Source organism: Onychostruthus taczanowskii, unplaced genomic scaffold (genome assembly GCF_017590055.1).
Source record: "Onychostruthus taczanowskii isolate IOZ18803 unplaced genomic scaffold, ASM1759005v1 scaffold6, whole genome shotgun sequence".
Taxonomy (NCBI): domain Eukaryota; kingdom Metazoa; phylum Chordata; class Aves; order Passeriformes; family Passeridae; genus Onychostruthus; species Onychostruthus taczanowskii.
Window position 1 is genome coordinate 4271432 of NW_024503679.1, and position 21542 is coordinate 4292973.

The following is a 21542-nucleotide window of genomic DNA, read 5'->3' on the forward strand; positions in this document are numbered from 1 at the left end:
ACAATACGCTTTCTGTGAGAGATGACTAATTTGTGAATTTTTCTTTACTAACATACAGAGAAATATGATACTCTGCAGCAGTAGATGGTATTGTTTTGTTCATATTTTCTGCAAAAATGTGCGCTAGTGAAAAATTTTTTGCACAGGATGAATTTTGGGGATGTGAGCATGTAAAAACTCCAGGCTTCATTACTTTAATAACATTCTTTTTGTGCAAATACATGTAATGTTTAGTCTGGGGCAGGGCACAAAGAACTTGAGTTTTAAAAAACTCTATATCATACAATCAAAGAGGGACTTTATGTGTTCCTAATATTCCTAATTCCTAAATCTTCAACAGTGGAATGGAACAGCTCTTTATGTGCTTTAAAAAGTTGCTGCTTGATTTATGAAGAGCCATTTTCCAGATTTTTGTCCTCATCAGAGCAGTTTGTCATCAAGTACTTATTTCATACCAAAGCAGAAATTTTCTGCTACTCTTTTGCCATTTAGGAAATAACTTAGCAGGCGTGGTACTATTTGATATAAAATATTCCATCTAATGAAATTACTTGCAAAAAACACATCTGATGCTCACTCTCCCTTGCTCTACCTGAGATGGGATGTGTAGCTGTGCATTTTAAACAAATCATTGGATAAGTTTGTTCCATAAATATGCCTTCCTTAAGTAAATCTTCTGAAAACAGTGATTCTGCTTTAAAGCTTTATTGGTGCTGTCATAACTTAATAGTAGCCTAATGAAGTCCAGATCAATTATTTTCCCTGGTAAAGGTGTAAGTGAACTGGAAAAAACACCTTGTCCAAGACTGTGTGGAGCTATCTCTGTAGCTCACACGTCTAGAAATAAACTTTATTTTGCTTCCAGGGTGTTTTAATAAGAGAATCTGTAACAGCTTTGTTTCAAGAAAATGTCTCTTAGTGAAATCTTGTGCTGCCTTTGATCTAGTTAAAGCAGGGAAAGGTTTTCAGCAGTGTCTCAACAAATTTAAATGGTTTGATGATCACAGCAACTGGAAGCTGATCATTGCCCTCTAGTTGTCACAGAAGTTTTTAACTTCCTGGTTGATTGTTACGGAGCACAGAAAATGATAGATGGACTCACCTTGTTCAGACCGTGGGACCTTAAAATCTGTGGTGGCTCATATGGAAAATATTTCTGTCACCACTGCGTGCACATGTGGTCTTCAGAGATCCATATAAAGAACAAATCTAGAGCAGCAGCAGTGCTGCCTGCCAATTATCCTCGTTAGCAAGTAAAATAAAAGCAATGCTGTGTTCTTACCTGGAAATTAATTTCTGCTGTAAAAGTGCAGTGTGGAATGTTTTAGCACTGTGATCCATATGCCAAGTACTTTAAACTGGACTGTTTTTTCTTAGTTTTTCAGCTAATACAGCAGACAGAATATAAAAAAATTGGCCTGTTGCTTTATCAATGAATTTTAGGTTGTAGATTTTAGCATAGGTAGTGAGAAGTTTTCTCCTTTATTATGTTAATAGGCCTAATTTCGGAATTTTATAATAAAAATATACTGTTGTCTACTGTTATTAATATAATATTTCTTTGTCCTGTATTGTAAGAGACCACCCGATAATGTTGTGCATTTCCCTGCTCCAGCTGCAGAACCTTGGCTACATAAATATTATTTCTCTAGGAAATTATTCAGTAAAGATTTTTCACTGTGGTTGAGTGAATTGAAGACAGAGAAAATAAGTGAGAAGCCATTTTTGAAAGGAACCTGAATTGTTGTTTTGTGGTCCTTTGAACTGTTTTGTATACTTCTCTGAATATTTTAATTGATATATAGGTATGTATTTTTAAAAGTTCTGCTCATAAAAGTGTCAGTTTTTGACAGGTTATGAAGTCAGTGGGAAGTTGCTTTTCTTGCCAGCTTGTTTTGTCTGTATTTTAATGCTGAACTTTACTGTTCAAGAAACAGAAAATAACAAACATTCAAGTATGTTTTTCCCCATATAATTCTTAAGGAACCCCTAACACTTGTTCTAATGTGTGTATGATTATGTTGTGCTTTTCATTTGTTGTTGATTTAAGGCATGACTTGGCATGAAGTCAGTGAAACTACATTGCATCACTTTTCCATCCAGGGAGGAAATAAGGTTGTATAGATTTGCAGCTTGCAGCACATTTGTATGGCCAAGCCCAGAGCTTGTGTGTGTGTGCTTCTCAGCAGATGAACATGCTGAGCTCCTAGCAAAACCATACTTAATCAAGCTTTCCCTCTTCTCACGTCTTTGATCTGGTGGTTTAGAATCAGCTTTAGCAGGAAAATCGTTGGTTTCAGTAGATACATTGTGCTTGAGAAATCTTGGAGCAAGCAGGGAGTTTTCCTGAGGAATAGCTTATCCCTGTATTTTCAGGTATTCCTAAGTCTGTCATTATTCTTCACTCAAAAGCAGGTAGCCTTTTAAACTGTTTTACCAGAGTACTTGTCAAACATTTGCATTTGGGAATTTCACATGCCTTGGGATTTTAATTGTTTCAACTGAATTTTCCCATTTTAGTAGCTTCTTTAATCCCGTACAAATTGACCATAAGTTGGTAATGTCAGCCCTCTCTGCCTCAGTACAGGTGTCAGTGAAGGTGTGCAAAGTCATCAGCCTGGCCTTCTCAGCAATAAAGCAAGACTAAATTGTACCATTCTGAGTTTGGTTTGAATTGTTTTCTATTACTTTAAAAAAAAAAATCAGTCTAGCTGACAAAATGTGTGGACAATGGGAAGGAAACCTCACATATAACTTCTGTGTTGATTTGATCTGTATTTTAATGGGATAAGTAATCATAATCTAACTAATCATCAATATACATAATATATGACTTAACACAGAACTTTCAGCATGTTTAAGTGAACAGGAACAGGTTTTAAGATACCTAATTCTTTTCAGTCCTTGAGCAGTAGTAGTTCAGATAACAGCATGTTTTGCCACATTAATCAAGCTGTTTATAGAAGCAAGAGTTTTGTTTAAATTTGTAGATACTGTTCAGCTTCAGAGTATTGAATACTAGATGCTGTTCAGCTTTCTTCATAAAGTAGTTCAACATGAAGTGTAGAAGATACTAAACAGTGTCCTCAAGAGTTGTTTTAATATATTTTTATTATAAATAAATTTTCACAGATGTGGAATGTTTCCCTTTGGAATTCGGGCATAGAGGGGGTGAAAAAGTCACGCTCCACCCTCTAAAATGAGTAGAGGGAGCCTGAGCAACTCTGAGATTCTTGGTGTGCTGCAGACACTGCTGGTTCTCATCTGTGGCTCGTGGGCCAGCAAATGGAGCAGTTGTTCCACACAGTGTCCCTAGCTGATAGACCAGGAATAAACAGACAGGAGTGCAGAGGGAGCTTATTGCTGTGGAGCTCCTGTTCATTTCCACCTCCACACTGCTCAGCCTCCCTGCAGTGTGTGTAGCTTGTCCACAGGAACCAGAGAGGCAAAGCAAACTTAGCAGCATTTTAAAAGATTATTCACTGATCAGGGTCAGGAGTCACAATCCTCACTGCACAAATGCAACCCATTGCAAGAAATAGCTCAGTGTTCATCCCAGGGAACAGCTCAGTGTTCATCTCCTTGTTGTTACTTATTTTTGTGTGGAGCAAAAAGCAAGAATACAAAAAACCCCCAAACAAACCCAAACACAAAAGCCTGCAAACACCTTCGTTACTTATTTCTGTGTGGTACAATATGAATGGAGCTCTCCCATGTTGATCTTGCTCAAGCAAAAAGCAAGAATACAAAAAACCCCCAAACAAACCCAAACACAAAAGCCTGCAAACACCTTGAGGTCACAGTCCTTTTGACCCTCTTGACTGACTGTTCTCTTGTCAAAGAGGAGCTCTCTTTCCTGAGGCTTACTGGAGTAAAATTTCTGACCTTACTCAGCTGAGTCTTCCAGTGTTCTGTGGTCAGACCTGCTGCACTTGTGAAGAGGCAGGGAGCTCCCCAGCAGGTCACATCTGCAGCAGCTAATGTGATTTTGGCCAGTTCTGTGAAAGGGCTGCATGGAGAATGAACATGGTAATGCTTGTGCTGCATGACTGTTGGTGGTCTCCATTTATTGCATTCAGCTGTAGCTTACCAGCCATACTGGACTGGCCATAATGGCTGTTGTATCTGTGGATTTTGTCATCTTCAATTTTTTTATCCTTATGAGAGTCCTGTGAGGTTGTGCTGTTACACAGCTGTTACTTGTAAAGTCCTGGACCGCATAGGTAAAATACAATTCAGAGGCTCAAAACATTATCAGTAAGAGCAACTTTTACATATGCTTGAAAAATCAACCTTTCTAGCACATGGATGGTTTTGTATCTGAGCACTGTCTCAAAGAAGCTCTGTGTGGCCAGGAGATGAACTAGTTCAGTTGTGTCTGCCCAGTCACCAGGATCGAGTTGAGCTGATGCCACACCTTCAGTCATGGGCAGGGAGCTCATGATGCAGCCCAATAAAACAAGCATTTCCATCTCTGACTTCCACAGGGCCAGCATATAAGAAAACATCGTTTCTCCCACTGACATACAGGCAAAAATAATTCCTCATCTCTGTACCTGAGTGTTTCCATTTGCAAGCCAAGGTTAATAGGGTTTCCATTGATTCTCCTGAGAAACTGATACGTCACCTTGACTGTTACTTTCACATAAAACATCACCCTTAACCCTTCTGTTTATGAAGCATGAGAATGTTTGAGAACATTTGTGGACTCGTAACTAAGGAGGGATTGAACCATTTATTTATTTAGCATACATAAAAGAAAGTTATTTGGATTTACTCTAAAATTACCTGATTAGAAAAAAAACATGGTAATTTACATATGGCAGTAACTGCTGACATCACCAGTAAAACATTTGAAAGTGAGATACATGATAGTTGAAAAGTAATCCTGTCAAGTAAATATCCACGGCCTTGGCCAAATTATAAGAATATGCTCTGTGTATTGGTGTAAGTACCACAGTGCATGTTTATTTGACCTCTGACATTCTTGCCTCACTCTCCCCAGCTTTGTTGTCTGTCTCAACTGCAGTATTAGTAGTACAACCCTGGTTTGCTTTGAAAACTCTGGTGTAAACCTGGTGTAGTAGAATGTTCAGTTTAGAGTTCATTACATTCTAGCAGAATTACACCAACTGTGTTCTTGTATGGTGCATCCCTGCCTATTCTTGTGGGAAAGACAGGACTGCAATCGCAGCAGAGCAGTGTGCACTGACCAAAGTCTGTAAGGGTACTTCCCTAGTAGTTCTCTAGATCCAAAGTCGTTTGGCTTTGGGCTCTGGTTCAGGCTGTGCTGAGCGTCTTGTTCCATGCCATAAACATCTAAAAGATGGATTGAGGGCTACAGTAATTCCCACAGTAATTACAGTATCATGCTCAGTCCTAGCATAGTGAAGCTAAATTCATTAAGTCATTACCAAAGAAATGGTTACGTGTGATGGATGAGCTAATTTGTTTCTGAGACATGGTTCATAGACCATTTTCTTAAAAGCAGTTCCAGAAACTTGTTGGATTACTTATTAGATAGACATATGTTTAAATTAATTTACCATGAATTTTGCATCTGGAAATACTATTTTCTCTAGAAACTAATAGTTTACAGAATACTTTCCTAATAATATTTCATTATCAGTATCCATTCTTTTGTTTGATTTTTTTTTTTACCTTTGCTTTTTGAAGTAATAATTCTCTTAAAATTGAATTCTAATGAATGTATTTTTATCACTATAATGTAAATGCTTTTTCTTCTGACACAGTGAATTTAGCTCCTTTTTTGAGGATTTTAATATTTGTTCCAAACATGCTGAGCATATAAATGGAGCAATGAATTTAGAAGGCAGGTAGCTAATATTAGAATGTATTGAAAGGTAATTACAAACAGCAGAAAAGGAGGAAATGAAAATACAGTAAGTAAAATAAGTCACACTAATTGTTTTTTAAATCATAACAGTCATTGCATAAAGAGATTTTTCCTTCTAAGGACTCCCTTGGTTTTCCTATCTCTTTATGGCAATTTTATAAGGCTCTGAATTTTTAAGTGCTCTGATGTATAATAGGGCACAGGAATGTGTTCCAAGACTCATAAAATCTTTAATTAAAAGAATGGAAATTCTTGTAAACTCCTGGTGGTTGCCTTTAAGTGATACCACTTCTTAAAACACTTCCCGCTCCCCCCAGCCTGCGAGATTATCTTGCATTTTGTTGCGGCGCTGTTAGGTTCTGCCTGTGGATGATGTACCCATTTTAGGGAGACAAGCTGATTATTAGAATTCCCTGGCCTTTCTGGAAGGGAGACCTGGTGCACAAAAGAGACTCTGCCGAGTAACTAAACAAATGCTTTGCTGCTGAAAGTCCAAATGGAATTTTGCTACCAGCTATCCTGGAGGCACACTGCTGGAGGTGGGTTACTGGCACTGCTCACTGAGCTGCTGCTCAGAGCCTCTGAGAACAGAGTTGGGGGCAGTTGTGCAGCCATCAGCAACATAAAGCAAATACAAAATGCATGGTGGAAAAACCATGGGCAGAAGGGAGTGGTACGTGACACATATCCCTGTCCTTACTTGATCTGTAGCTTTCTCCATTTTTCCTTCAGTATCACTTGCTGTTCATGGCAGCCAAAACAACAGCAGCAGGGATCAATCATCCTTCACTGGTGTGTAAGGACCCAAGGGCACCAACACAGCAATTATATCACTGACAGCAGCTACATTGCTTCTCTTTAAAGAGCCCTGCTAAATGAGGCACATGAAAGTGAAGCATGAGAGAGTATTAAATTAAAGGTTTGCCTGTGTATGTCATTGCCTGAAGCTGTCGATCTGTTTCTTCACGGGTTACAGGTATTATTTTCCCAGCATGTGCGTTGTGAGGAGGGTTTTATCAAGAGACAGAGGTTTTTGACACATTTCCACTCCTACCTATTTGGCAGTCACAGGAGAATGAGGTGAATTAGGAGTCAGTAAATTAATCCTCCAACCATAACTGCTTTTTGACTCAAGCATAATGTTTACTTCCATATTTCATGAGATTTCTTCCCTAAATGTCATGATGATGGGAATAAATCCTCAAACACTTTTGACTTCAAGACTAATCCTTTTGTTATTCAAATTCTTAATCAAATGAAAAGGTTTTTTAAAACTGGTTTTTGAAAAGGTGCTGACTAATATCAGAGGTAGATGATAATGTAGTAGGAAGCTTGGTATTTAATATAAAATTGCCTGCTTGCACCTTGGGAATTGAAATTTCAGAAGCAATGGTAAAAGCATGTGGAAATGCTGCATTTTGATCCCAAACAGTTAATAGATTTACCATAAGAAATCAACCCCTCTGAGGAAAGATCTTTCTATTAATGCAGTTATTTCACTATACATTTCAAATGAGCTTTAAGTAACTGTTGCAGAGACAACAAAGGCACATTTGATAACATTTGGTGTGTGGAGGATGTATTAACATCTGTAGATGAACAGAATGTCTGAAACACGTGCTGGACTCTTGCTTGTAAGTACTTGAAAACTGAGATTTATTTAGTGCTCGAACGAGCAGGTGATAGTGAAGCATTCTAGCCAGGGGCACCAAATGTTTTGATGTTGTTAACTGTGAGCCAATATCCTCTACAAAAGCACAAGGACACAGACTAACTATACAAATAACTTTTCTTATTTCCTCATTAAATGAAAAATTCTTGCTGAAATGGCAGAATTATCTTGTTGGAGCCAATGCATTAAACTGAAGATAATTTTGTTAAACATTTCCTTATATATTTTGATAGTGAGAACCTCAGGCACAGATTCTCTTGGTGCTGGGGGGGAACTGAAGAGAGGAGATGGTAGGTACATGGTGCCCAGGTGACAGAGATGATGTGTCCATGGTGCCCAGGTGACACAGAGGTGATGTGTCCATGGTGCCCATGCCATTGAGGATTGCTCACGTGTACTCTGCTCATGACATGAGGTGGTTACAGTGTCATTTGCTTTGTGACTGCATTTCATACTTTTGAAAATTTTGAGTATTCAGGTGATTCTTCAGTACTTCAAGGTTAACTCTTCAGGGTTGTCCTGAGGATCCCTGGCAGAGCACATACCAAATCCTTGTAATGGGTTAGGTTTGTTGGGGTGCTTGGCTTTTGGTGATGAACAGTGCATTACTAAAGAAACCAATAATTAGGAAGGATCAACACAAGAAATAAAAATATTTCTTCAGCTGCTTTATTATGGTTCAGGGAATGAACAAAGCTAAAGCAAAGCAAAATGACTGCAGCATTGTGGTAGTGAAATCAAGAAAACTCCTGATGCATCCAGCTGTCACAGTGTGGCTCTTGGGGATTTTCTCTACTCAGACCATGGCAGCAGAGGCTGGCTTGTGTCCTGCCTCTTCTTTCTGAATGACCACCACTTCTGATTTTCAGATGAGAGAGGGTACCTAACCATGTAAAAATGGTTAATAACGAAGTAAAACCATGCTTAGGATTCAGTTTAAGGTCATAATGACTTGTTCGTAAGAAATTTAAAAAGTTTTAGCAGTATTAATCTCCCTCGACATGGCTGCGTGAATACTGAGAGGTTTTGAAGGAACCTCTCAAGTACAGTTCTAGTTTCTTCTTGGTTCTCACTCCTGACAAATTACCTCGCTGTCACACTATTTTAAAGGTGTTAATAAATGTTACTTAAGTGTGGGCTTTTCCTGTCCATCATTTTTGCTCTAGTAGTGGATACATTGAATCATTTCCCATCTTTTAATTTTGTCATTCTCACTGCAATATATTCTACTTGTGACAAATGAGCCATCTAGTTTTATGAATTTCCCAAAGGCAATTTTAGGAAAGAAGAATCTCTAAATATCTGTTTATAAGACATTCAGTGCGCTGAAAAAGTGGGAGTTACTTGAAAAAAATCTAATACATTTTTTCCATGTTGTCAGAAGCCAGTATTGATGCACAGAAGTCCATTAGTCCTTGGAAAGAATGGCAGTTGGTGTAGCTCCAGCTGTATATGCAGCCATTCATTTTAAGAATTGATTGAGAGCAGATGAGATCAAAAGTTAACATCTGCAGCTGTTTCTAGTTGTTAAATAAGCATTAAGGACCTGGTGAAGCTGTATTTTAGTGAAGAATAAACACTACAGTACTTGCAAGCACAAATTTCAACGTTAATAGTGGTCTAGCACTGGTCTCACTCAAGTTTCAAGCTTTGGGATCTTCCCACTGTTGAAGAGAAGGCTGGGAATGCCTGGTGGGCAAGTTAAAATTCACACTTCACATCTCCCTGTGAGGACAAGATAGTTCTTGGAGAACAAACTAATGGTGCTGGAAAATGCTCCTACTTCTCCTTCAAGTCAGAAGGAAATTTCTACTTCATCTTAAGCAGTTTGGCAAAATTTTAGAAAGTAAGAAGTGAATGCTGTTAAAACATTGTTTGCTTTAGGAGGATTTGGCCAAGGAAAGTAAGGAAATGACCTGAAAAATAATCAGCCTTGTGGAAACTGCTGGAGAGTTCATTAGGGAGACATTGCAGGGAAGCAAGTGGAGGATCAGCACTGGGAATGTCAAGGTGAAGTCTTGGCTCACATAAAGATTCTGAAAGCCAAATGGTCACTGATTTAAAATTCTCATTATTAGGGTTTTGATCTCAGTGGCAAGATTTAGGAAAGATGTCATTAGCCAAATCCTGCTGCCCTGATTAGATGCAAATTTCCCTATGTGCATTGTACAAATATCTGTACAATGGCTGAGTTGTAAGTGCATAAGTAAGTGCATTGGTTGGGAGGATCTGGAAATAAATGTGGTATCCTGCAACATAAGGAATGAAAAAAACATCTGGTGTGGGACATTTCTAAAAATAGTAAGAGCTTACTAAACCCCGTGCAAGCCCTTTTAAATTTTAGAATAGAGCTCAAATTCAGCAGACATGCTGTCCTTTTTTAATTTGTAAAAGTCCTGCAGCTTCATAAGTTTCTGATTTTTATGCATTTATTTATTAAATTACATTTTAATGATAAAATTTTTTAATAACATCTGCCATTATTTTCTTTGAATCTATGAGAATATTAAGCCTTTGTCTCAGAGATTACTTAGCACTTTTAATACATTATTCACTCACTGAATTATCAAACTTAGAGATAAGAGGAGGGAGTTAATTTCTGTCCAATCTGAAATAATTGTACGATAATTACCTGATAGTTACTGGTAATTATCATACAATTGCCTCTGAGACACCATTGCTGGGCTGCTTCAGAGGATCACAGTGATGCTTACCAGTGTATTCACATGTACATATAAATGCAATCATTTCGTCTCTTCGTGGTCTCTTTTTTCCAGCACAACATACCATTTAAAAAATACTTTCTAAATCAGACAAAGAATAGAGTTTTTTGCTTATTTTTCTGTGACTTGTTGACAAAGTGTGTCAGTAACATTGTGTCAATAACAGTATTCACTCTGTCCGTGAGACAAGTGAACATGAACTGCAATTTCAGCTGCATTTTACAGCATCTTCTGGATAGGAAATGTGATGCAGTATTGCTCCTCAGTTACATAGGAAATGTGATGCAGTATTGCTCCTCAGTTACATAGGAAATGTGCTGCAGTATTGCTCCTCAGTTACATAGGAAATGTAATGCAGTATTGCTCCTCAGTTAAGCAGACACCATTTGTGGTGGATTGCAGCCTTGGTGTGTGTCCTTGGTGGCTGCAAAAAGCCCAACTACACACCTCAGTTTGTGAGGTCACATCAGCAGTTGTGCAATGTGATCAGATGCATGTCTGGATTGCCAGTTGGGTGGTTGGAGTTTTCCTGGATTTTGGTTTTATTTTTCTACTTTTATACCTATCCTTTAGATTGGTTTCTACTACAGGTTTGTTGAACCTCTTCAGATAAAGTGAAAACTGAGGAAACCTTATAATTTCTTGTCAGGAATCAAACTAAACTTCATGTCCTTGAATCTCTGAAAAATGTAACTAAATTTTCTTCCTGGTATTTTTACTGTTTTGTCTAGACAGAAAAAAAATTTACAATCTTTAGTAGTCATATTGGAATGTAAGATTTGAATTGCCCTTGTGTGCAAGGATGTCCAAGTTGCTGTTTCAGGTCACCTTCTCTTATGATTTTTTTATGACAATTTCAATTTTCCTTCCTGTTATATTTCCTTCTATCCTTGAAGGCTCTGAGATAAGTAGTTAAATTTAGGAATACACTTTTTGTTTGGAAAGAAAACTGATAAAGTTGGATAGTCTGAATATTTGACAATTTCCCAGAAAATGTATAAGATCATGAAGTTTTAATAGTAACTAAGAGAAAAGGAAACCTTCAGATATTTTGGGATGTTTTTTGCTGATTTGGAATGTCATCAGAATTGTTTTGCCAGCTTTAGTTGCCTCTGTGCATAGATTAATTTCTGCAGCTGCTTTAGTTTTGATGGCACAGGCTAACCCTTGTGTCATTGTCGTGTATTGCCTTGTACCACAGGGGTCCTTTATTGTCTGGTTAATGAAATATCTCCAATAAAGCTTTTCTGACATTGTGACATTGAGAACAGATAGTTTCTGTATGGATGTTCTAACAGAGGTAAGATGGCCTTGTGCTGTCAGGTGTTCCTGATGGAGTTCCAATAGGATCCCTTTCTCCTACTTTATCTCCTGTTCTCAAAAAAACTGTGGTGCCTGTCTCAAATGCATAGGGAAGCTAGTTACATTTCCAGGGTGTTTCAAACTGGTCAGGTCTTAAAACTTCCCACTGACTAGTTCCTGTTCTGCCAATATGTTTCTTGTCTTTGCTTAACTTAAGTAGGAAGTTTATGGTCGGGTTTTTAGCTACTGTCACAAAACACTGCTCAGCTATAGATACTCTTCCTTGTAAACTCTGCCTCGTGAGAATAGACCTTTTCTCATCTATTAAGCAGGGGTACACAAAACTGTTAGATGGTAGAATGCCTACAAGGAAACTGTATGTCTGACACTCTGAAAGTTATTTTCATTTCCAAGTCCTCCATGCCATTCACTTCTGTGATGTTCTATTCATCTTGCCAACCTGAGGTTCATCTGGGAATCCTGAGGTAAAATGAGGGAGTCCCAAGCCACAGGGCAGCATCAAAGTGTCCACAAATGGTCTTAAACATTGTTGGTGTCACTAATCCCTTATTAGATATAATGAGGCCCTAAAATTTCTTTTTGAATTGCCTTCATTAACCTGAATCCTGTGTAACTTGGTGAGGCAGATTTTAAATGTCTTTGTTAACATAGCAGGAGAGGTTATTACAGGTTAATCCCTGAAGCATGACAGTTTTTATGCAGCCATAAATTTATTTGTGTACATTAAACATACAAATGGTTTAAAGTTCAGCCCTTACAGTCTGTCTGGAGCTTAACTCAATGCACAATCATGGCACATTTCCAGATAGTGGTTGTGCCAGCCTACAAGAGTTGGTTTCCCTGTAGTGGTGAAGCTGAAACCATCTGACTCCACATAGCTGAAGTCAGTTTACTGTTGAATTGGCAGCAGTTGTGGTCAGGCTTCACTTGTAAGAAAATGCTTTATTGCTTCCAAGTTTCCCTTTCAGCAAAGAACACTTATAAGACCATAAAACTGTCTGTGTCTTTCTAAGATCTATCATGGCAGCCTGGTAGAACAGCATGTATTTTTTATTTGAAGAGTTAGTGTTTTGCAGTTATGTAGAAGGCTTAAGTAGCAATATTTATTTGTCCTCTGACTTGTTTCCTGTTGTTATCGTCTGTCCCTTCTGAAATGCACTGATCTGCATCAACAGCAGGGAGAGTTTAGTTCCTCTACTGGTTTTAAAACAGCGGGAGATGCAATTGATGGGAATATCTGCTGTGGAATAGTTCAGCACTTGCCAAAAAGAAAAGGAGAAAAGTGCCACAGAGGTTTAAACCAACACTGTGTGAAGTGGCACAAGGCGATACCTCAGTGTTAATCTCCAAGATAAATTCCATCCTCACTGCTTTTGTGTATGCTAACTGTGCCTGCTAATCCATTTGCAGGACCATTGACTTCACAAATTTCATTTTCGCTTGCCTTTGCCCACATTTTTAGGTAAGTACAAGAGTAACATAACAAATTATCACACATGGCTTTTGTCCCACATGTGTTTGTTGGCTTCTTTCAGGTAAACCTGACATAAATCTTGTGGAAAATAAAGTGTGTTGTTGATACACTGCTGAGAATAGTTTTTCTTGGTTTCTTACAGGTGCAGAACAGAGAAAGCTGATGAAAGAACTTAAGGTGTTAGATTATTTTGATAGTGGTCTGTCATTCAGTCTTATCAAGGTCTTAAGCGTAAGTTGAGTAGAAGTATTCAGTTAATATATTAAAAGTTGAGTTTATATAGGCTGGAAAGCTACTTATGAGTTTGAATCTAAATTTAAAAGAAGCTAAAAAGAGGGGGAAGGAAGACATACAGAAAAATTAAAAATTAAGCACGATACTTAAAATGCAGTTGTGTGGAATGTCAAAGAGTGGCTTACCTGGGTTTAATCAAACAATGCTTAATTGTAAATTCATTTAAATTCATTTTGATTGTTTCCCTTCTGTATGGACTAGTTTTCACTCTTTACTCCCACATCTGTTTTCTCACAACACTGGTGGTGTTTAGGGCTGTCCAAATCTGAGAACACAGACCAAATTCACACAGAGTGCATGTACCTATGTGTGAGAGAAAATATGCAAGCAAGTGCAAACATGGTGAGATGCCTTGAAGACCCAGAATGGACATGTCACATCTGTGATACTATATCTATAAAATAGCAGAGTGTTGTATTTTCTATGAAGCATTTCTCTGAACCTAAATTTTCTGGAGAGGCTATGGGGCATACTGAAGAATAGATTCTCATAATTGTCATGATTCTCATGAGTTGTCAATAGGACAACTATTGGTGAGGTTTAAGCAGAGCTTGCCCTCATGAGATACACAGCTCTAAGCAGAGATGCATGTTCAAGTAATCATTGCCTGCTTTTTTGTAGAGAAGTTTTTTTTTTAGGTCCCAGATATTTTCTTGCGATTGCTGTGTTAGAAGTTGTTCTGAAAAGCAGTAACTGCACACAGAGTTAATGTCATCCTGGCCACTTAATTCTGTCAATGGTCATACAAGCCTTTGTCTCTTCCTTTTGTCATAAGTGTTCTGCAACCTAATGTAAGTAATATGAAATTATTAGGGTGCTCACCTATATATTGAGGTAAGTTTAGATTAGATATGAGAGAAGTTCTTCCCAGTGAGGGGGTTGAACACTCTCACAGGTTGCTCAGAGAAGCTGTGGATGCCCTGTTCCTGCAAGTGCTCAAGGCCAAGTTGGATGGGGCTTGAGACAGTGGAAGGTGTCCCTGCTTAAGGCAGGGAGGTTGCATATGGATCATCTTTAAGGTCTCTTCCAACCCAGAGCATTCTGTGTTTTTGTGTTGTAAAGTAACTTATGATCTTCATGGCTGGAAAAATGAGCTACTTCCATGCAGCCATGACTTTCACTCACATTCTCCTCAGCTTACTGAGCCAAACCCAGTGGTTCTTACCCAGGCAGAACTCCCACTGACTTCACTGACTTCAGTGGGAGTTTTGCCCAAGTAAAGACTGAAGGATTTGGATCACCAAACTTAGAACATAAAGTTTTCTATAACCTTGGGCTGAATTGCGCAGAAGGCAGTGGGTGTTTGAAGGAAAAAGGAAATACACTTTTTTCTACAATAATTTCAGCCCTGTTAGTGCTGAAGTTAAAAACATTCCTTTTGAGAAAACCTGACTTCTAAACTCTGCCAGTATTTTGGACTGAGGATGTTAAGAATTACATTTGGAATTCTTTGTACTGCACTGCCAAGTTTAAAGGAATACTCTTCAATGAATTAGAGTAATTATTAGTATGGTTGCTGTTTTTGTCATGTGGTAACAGAATAGATGTTCTGTGAAATATAGCAATGTACTTGCTTTTTCTTGCTTTACATTTAAAACAAATATTACAAATACAAAAACCTTGAACCAAGTCCAGGAAAATTCTGTTTATTTATACAATACAGTAAATATACAAAAAGTCCATCTTAAAATTATTAAGTGCTTACAACGGGTTTTAAAATCTTCTCCAGGAAAATGCAGTTAAAACAGTTTTCTTCATCACAGTGTTTGCTGCCCAGGTAGCATACGCCCAGATGAGTGTCTAGTTTGTACACAACAGTGCAGAATAAGTACTAAATATGGACAAAAAAGAATATTAGTGTGTTATACCCACTTTCCCCTTGTGCTTGTGTCCAATCAAAATGAAAGACACTGGAGAAGCAAACCTGGACTACTTACATTGCAAAAATGTAGCAGTAGCACCTCCCCAGTTATTGTATAATGGAATTGAGGAATTCCACACTGAACAGGATGTGAGGAATTTTTCCTGTGGATCTAGGTTTTATGCTTTCCTGCTCAGAGAGGCTGAGCACGTCATAAACATGGCCTGTTGGAATGTTTCTGTGGGCCAAGGTGGTGGTTGATGGGAATTGCCCAGGCGTGTTTGCTTTTCTAGGATCACTTTATCTGCTCCCTTGGTGGTTAGATTAGGTACCACAGTAGCTCTAACCCATGGTGTTCTGCATACACTGGAGAAAGTCAAGGAATGTGGAAACGGAACAGGGAAACCTTGATGAAACCTCATGTTGTGAAGCCTGGCATCCTGAAACCCTGGCTCTGGATAGAAATCCTGTGGTGGATTTGTGGCCCAGGCTGGGAGGAAGGGAAGTCTGCCAGGGAGGTCTGGAGCCATACAGGACTGTAGAGAGGGGATGGAAGGGCTGGATCCTAAACCATGGATAGTTTCTGCAGCTCTACAAATTTAATTGTTCCTTTTTCACAGTGAACATCACCCAGACTGTTAAGGTTAGGCAGACTTTGAAAATGTTGTGTTAGAACTTCAGAGTGCTGCAAATTTTGCTCTAGGGTATAAAGTAGAATATTCAGGCTCTTTTTTAGTTCTAGCATCAGGTTTCTAAAGCTCTCTATGATACAACTTTCTTTTATACTGAGATAGTATGCATCATATCCAGAATTATAGAAATAATTTTTTTTGGAAGCTAATTATCACAAAAATGCCAACTGACTTAAATAATGATTTATTTGAATTCTAATCTACACCTATAAATTTTAAATATATAGTAAGAAACATTGTGTAGTGACTTTTTTACAGCTTCATATGAAATGGTAGTTGCAATCTAGGCTAAATTCTTCAGAAAGAAAATATTTTAAATGTAATATGATGAGTACATAATAGGCTTCATTCTGTGGTCTTTATAAGTTTCCTCTGCCTACATTTTGCAAGTCTGCGCTCCTTGCATAAGCTCTTTGAATTTCCTGGTCATTGATCCTGCTCAGTGTAGTGAAGGAGCAGAGAATTACTTTTCCTCCTGTCCTGTGAGCTGTGGGCTTGAATATCTATTTGGTCTTATGCTGCAGAGCACACAGTGGTGGAAACTCTTGGCTCTGCTTCATGTACAGAGCACCGAGAAGTGGAAACTTCTGGCTCTGCTTCATGTTAGTTTGCACTTGAGGCAATTTATTCAGCACCAGTGTTGGATCTTTTTTCCTAGCTTGCCATCTTGGTAGTCTGACAGATAGAATGTCCCCACTACCACACAGCTCACTCACCTTCACTTCTTGAGCAGGAGAGACCCTGGCAGAAACTCATCCGGACCAGGCCTGCAGAGGTCTGGGAGTTTTAAAGCTGTCAGGCAGAACTTTCCAATGAAGAAGTACCTCACATTGTAACTGTCATTACCAGAAGCACTGCTGTGCTTTATCAGTGTGAAATAGCAAAACAAAGGCATTTTAACTGAAAGTTTCTTGTAATTACCTCCACTAGTAGTGATTGCATTATCTTTGAGTTGTCATTTTTACATAACACACCCATTGTTTTTAAACTATGTTATAAAGAGAAGCAAAAGAGTGAAATCTACTTTAAAAGCTAAATTAGATTTCCATAAAGAATGAGGATATCAGGCCAACCACATCTCTCAGTCAATGGGCCTTACTGTTCAGGAAGCAAAGATTAATACTCAGCAGTGCTTGCCAGGCAAAACAAATAAGACATGCAGTCAATTCTGCAAATTGAGAGGACAGGTCTTGAAAAATTATCTGTTAATCCACAGCCTTAAAATCAGGACTCTTCCATAGTCCTGACAAAACTCAGAAATTTCAGATAACACATTTTAAAACAAGCAGCAAGTAGTGTGAGGGTAAGTGAGACGCTTTGTATTGTCATACTTGGGCAAGACTGAAGTAGTGATTGATTTAATGTTAGAATAATATACTTAAGGATGTAAATGCATTTTAATTCTTAATTTAATTATTTTTAATTGCAGTTAGTTTCATTCCTGATGTAAATGGTTCCATTATTTGCATTTGCTTATGCTTACAGATTGTTCTTATACACAAACCCTTTTCTCACTCTGGCACTAAGAAATAGTCTGTACTTCAAGTTGCCATGTGTCTTCCATATATTTAGTGATTTTTTTTCTAAAAACCACAAATTGCGCTTGTAGTTGGTGTTATAATAATATGGTCTCTTTCCAATTAACAGTTTTAGGCCATTAAAGCTTTTAACAGAGCAAGGAAAACTATTTTCTATTGATGGTTTGATTTTAGAACTGATGGCTGACTTGTGAGTAGTAACAGATTTTCAGCTTTATTAAAGATAAAACTTCTAAAAGTTTTAGAAGTCTAGAAAGAAGCTTTCCAAATGTATCCAGCAAATCGGAGGTTTTGTAAGGGTAAAATTAACAAGAAAATATGGTTCACTATGGGTCTTCACCTATTTATCTCTGGAAATTAAGGTGATAAAATTATACAGTGGCTTTTGTCAGTGGTTTTTGTGGTTAAATCTCAAGTCATGCTGATTTCACTGCTGGCACTGACATGTCTGCTCTGAAACACCAAGACATATCCATGCAGGCACTTTGGCTGGGATCACTTCTGTGCAACGTGGAGGGCAAGGGGTGCCCTCTCCAGTCCTTGCTCGGTCTCCTGGGTTGGCTCTTGCTTCGTGAGTTTTGGCAGATCTTGTCTAACCTTATAGATAGTTAGGAGTGACTTTTCAACTCATGAACTCGCTCCAAAGAAGAGCTGCAGGGCGTTGTCCCCTTTTCTTGTTCAGGGTAACTTCATGGCAACAGTTGTTGTGCCTGGTGGGCCGCAGGAGCAGGAGGGGTGAACGTGAGCTGCTGCAGCCCCCAGCCCTCGTGCTCCTGCCGGAGTGCAGAGCTGTGGTGCACTGGGCTGTCTGGTCTGGGCATGAACGTCGTGTTTCTCCGCTGGATTGTAATGAACAGTGTCCTTTGTTAGCAATGCGGGCCTATTTTTTTTAAACTGTTGCTTGGCTGTTTGTTCTGGAGCTCATGCATATTTTCATCCATAACAATCTGAATATTTTTGGTACAATTCTGTACATAGACTTCCGTGTAATTTTGAAGATGTCAGCTTTGAAGATGGCAGCCAGTGTTATGGCTTTACATCTGCAAATATTATGAAAACACTCTGTGTCTTACTGTCTCTTGGAATATTTCAATAAAATGCTTTTGTAACTTTTTTTTTGCAGTATATTCTCTAGACATAACTGTAATCTAACTAATGAAAAATGGTTCAAAATTCCTCATAGGAATAGAATGACTCATCAGCCATCAGTTGGCATCAGAATGGAGACTAGTCTGTGCAATCTGCTTGCTTGTTAAAGTCTCTCATTGTATCCTCTGTTAATCTGATTACTAAAGTTTCAGTTGATTGCTTTACCTTCAAACTGTTTTTCTTCAGCCAGCACTGATGTCTTTTCAATCTGCTATAATTTCACAGCCAGTCTGTCATCACTAAAAATACAGTTTGGTAGTATTATGTAATATAATTTTCCTTCCTTTATGCACTTTAAGTAGTTTCCACTTACAGTAAATTTTATTAAAACAACATTGTACTATCAGTCTTCTGTTTCAGCTCTGGAGTTTCATTTGTACTGAACTATCAGGCAAAGTATTTAATTTGCTAATTATATGGATGTTAAATGTAGATGTAAGTAGTATAAATGCAGTCTGGAATGTTCATATGGGAATATATTTATTCTTATGCAATAAGTTGCCTGTATAACATGGCTGCAGACACATGTTGGATAATAAAATAGCTGATAAGAGCATTGGTTTTCAGCAAATTGACAACACCTTTTTGACAGCAATTTATATAGCCCTTCAGGTATTTCGGCACATGGGGATATTGCACATTTTGATAGTGCTCCCTTATTATTGTAAAGACTATGGAGGGCGTTATCCTGTGACTCTCCAGTTTCAAAGTTATGTAAAGTAAAACTGCTTAGAAATTGTTCTGGTGGACTGTTTTGATCAGGTGAATCTTGGAGAAGTAAAGATCCAGGTTATGTGGAATTGTACTCTGTAACATTTTGAAAGCATTACTTGCATTTTAGTACTTCTCCTAATAGCCACCTAGCTGACTTAAGGCAATCTTAAGACTCATGAAGGAGTTGGAATTTTCTGATTGACTTTAAGTTGATTTCAAGGACACCTCTTTACTTTCTTTGTGTAATGGTACGATTTGATTAATTAATTTTCCCCTTTTTTATTCTTTTGTGCTTGTATCTAATCTCAAGTTTGTTGCTGGTTTCTTTGTTGTATTATTGCACACATTTTTAAATGACATGCTTCATGTATCATTGCCTTTTTCAGTCCCAGCTGCTTTGTGCACTGTGATCAGCTTGCTGTGTGATAGAATTGCTGAAACTGCACATGGTTGGTTGTGCGTGGCTCTGCATGCACACTGTGCTCACATGTCGAGAGAAAGTTTGGTTCCCTCCCCTTCCTCTTGCAGAGAGCTGCTGGGGAACCCTCACTGTTACGGTTCCCCTAGGCTGAAGAATTGTCCTCCTCAGTGCATACAAGCTCCTCGGATCCTCAGATGGAGCTGTGCTTCTTCCATATTTACATAGGGGTGAATGCAGAAAACAGATGCTTGCCTGAGTGTTGCCAAATTTGATCAGGATATTGATTCAGTATAACAGCAAATACAGCTGCCAGAATTCTGTGCTCTGGACTATTTTATGAATTTGTTCCAGGTGGAAATTCACCTCTCTTCCTTCTCTCCTTCCTCAGATGGGAAACCAAACAGTGGGTTGGCTTGGCTGGCTCTTTCCTTGCTTGCCATTGGTATTTCGTTGGCTCTTTCCGTATAGCTTTTGGCAGTGTCTCTAATTGGAACAATCTAAGTTTGCCAGAACTTTTATTGACACTGTACTTTCCTGCTTTTGCAGTTACTTGTTTTGTGCTAGAGAAAAGAGAGAGTTTATTTTGCTTTTTTGTGTTTGTGTGTCTGTGTGTGTGTGAAATGAGTCTGGACATGCTGCAGGATTGGAATGAGGAAATCATTCAGATGTGGTTTTTTTCTCAGTTGTATAAATTCATGCTATAGTTAGTCTCGTTTTTACAACTACTCATTTTTAAGGTATTTATGAAACACCAGTATTAGATACCTTATGACATCCATTGGGCAACCTAATTGCATTTTTAAGCCCTCAAATGTATATGTCAGCATATTTTTCTGGGATGTTGTATAGTTTTTGTTGCTACTGTACACACTTCTATGACATTTCCATTTTAACTACTGCTTATTTGTGACACACTCTTGAGTTAGGGCTCAGTCCTGAAGACCTCTTTCAGGGCCTTATTCAGAGTAAGGTCTCCACTGTAGTCGTAACTTCCAGTTTTTCATACCTGACAGTATTGTGTCCCTTTATTTGGCCAGTGATTGTATGGTGGTGTACGCGTAGTAGATTTTTAGGAGAATCTAAATAACATTTCTAAAGAATTAAATACTATTTCAAATTCAGAGAGAAGTTGTATGCAAGTTAGAATCTGGTAAGGATAGAGAAACCATATCAACTGTATGTACCATAAATGTGTTCAAAACAGATTTTAATTCTGTTTTGTTGAATAGCATAAAAATGATTTCAGAGTTTTTGGGCCGTTGGCTTCTAGAAGACAGAGCAGGCAGAACAGACAGAGCAGGCAGGAGGACAGTTGTCCATGGTGTCTGGCTGGTTGTCAAAGAATTTGCACTACTCATACAGTGATGGGCACTTGTGTTTGCACTGGACAGTTGAAATTGCTATACCAAAGCAAATATTAGTCAGAGTGCCTGCTGGCTGTGTAGGAGTTCAGTAAATCCCACTCCAGAGGCACTGGGAAATGGAGGCAGGTAGGGCACACATCTCATTAGCTGTTGCTGAATTATATTCTGGAAAAGTGCTACATTTTTTCCACAGAGTTTGCCTGATTGAAAAATATGTGGGTTTTTTTCCAAGAAATGAAGTAGCAGAATTACTGTTGAGTTCAGTGCCCAGATAAAGTATTTAGGAGGCTAAGTACAACACTATTCATCATTTCTCTCTCCCTACCCCCTGCTATGAAAAAACAGATACTTGAATGATAAAGTAGAGAGAAAAGACTGGAGAAAAGCATGCAGGATTGAAAAAGGAATGGAACTCAAATCCTTCACAGCACTCACAAAGTAATGTTTTGCCTGCAAGCCA

General features: G+C 38.4%; 1 protein-coding gene across 4 annotated transcripts in view; it reads left to right on the forward strand.

Moving 5' to 3' along the window:
- Positions 1 to 21542, forward strand: part of THSD4 (thrombospondin type 1 domain containing 4) — a 241152-nt gene that overhangs the window by 147408 nt on the left and 72202 nt on the right. The window lies entirely within an intron of this gene.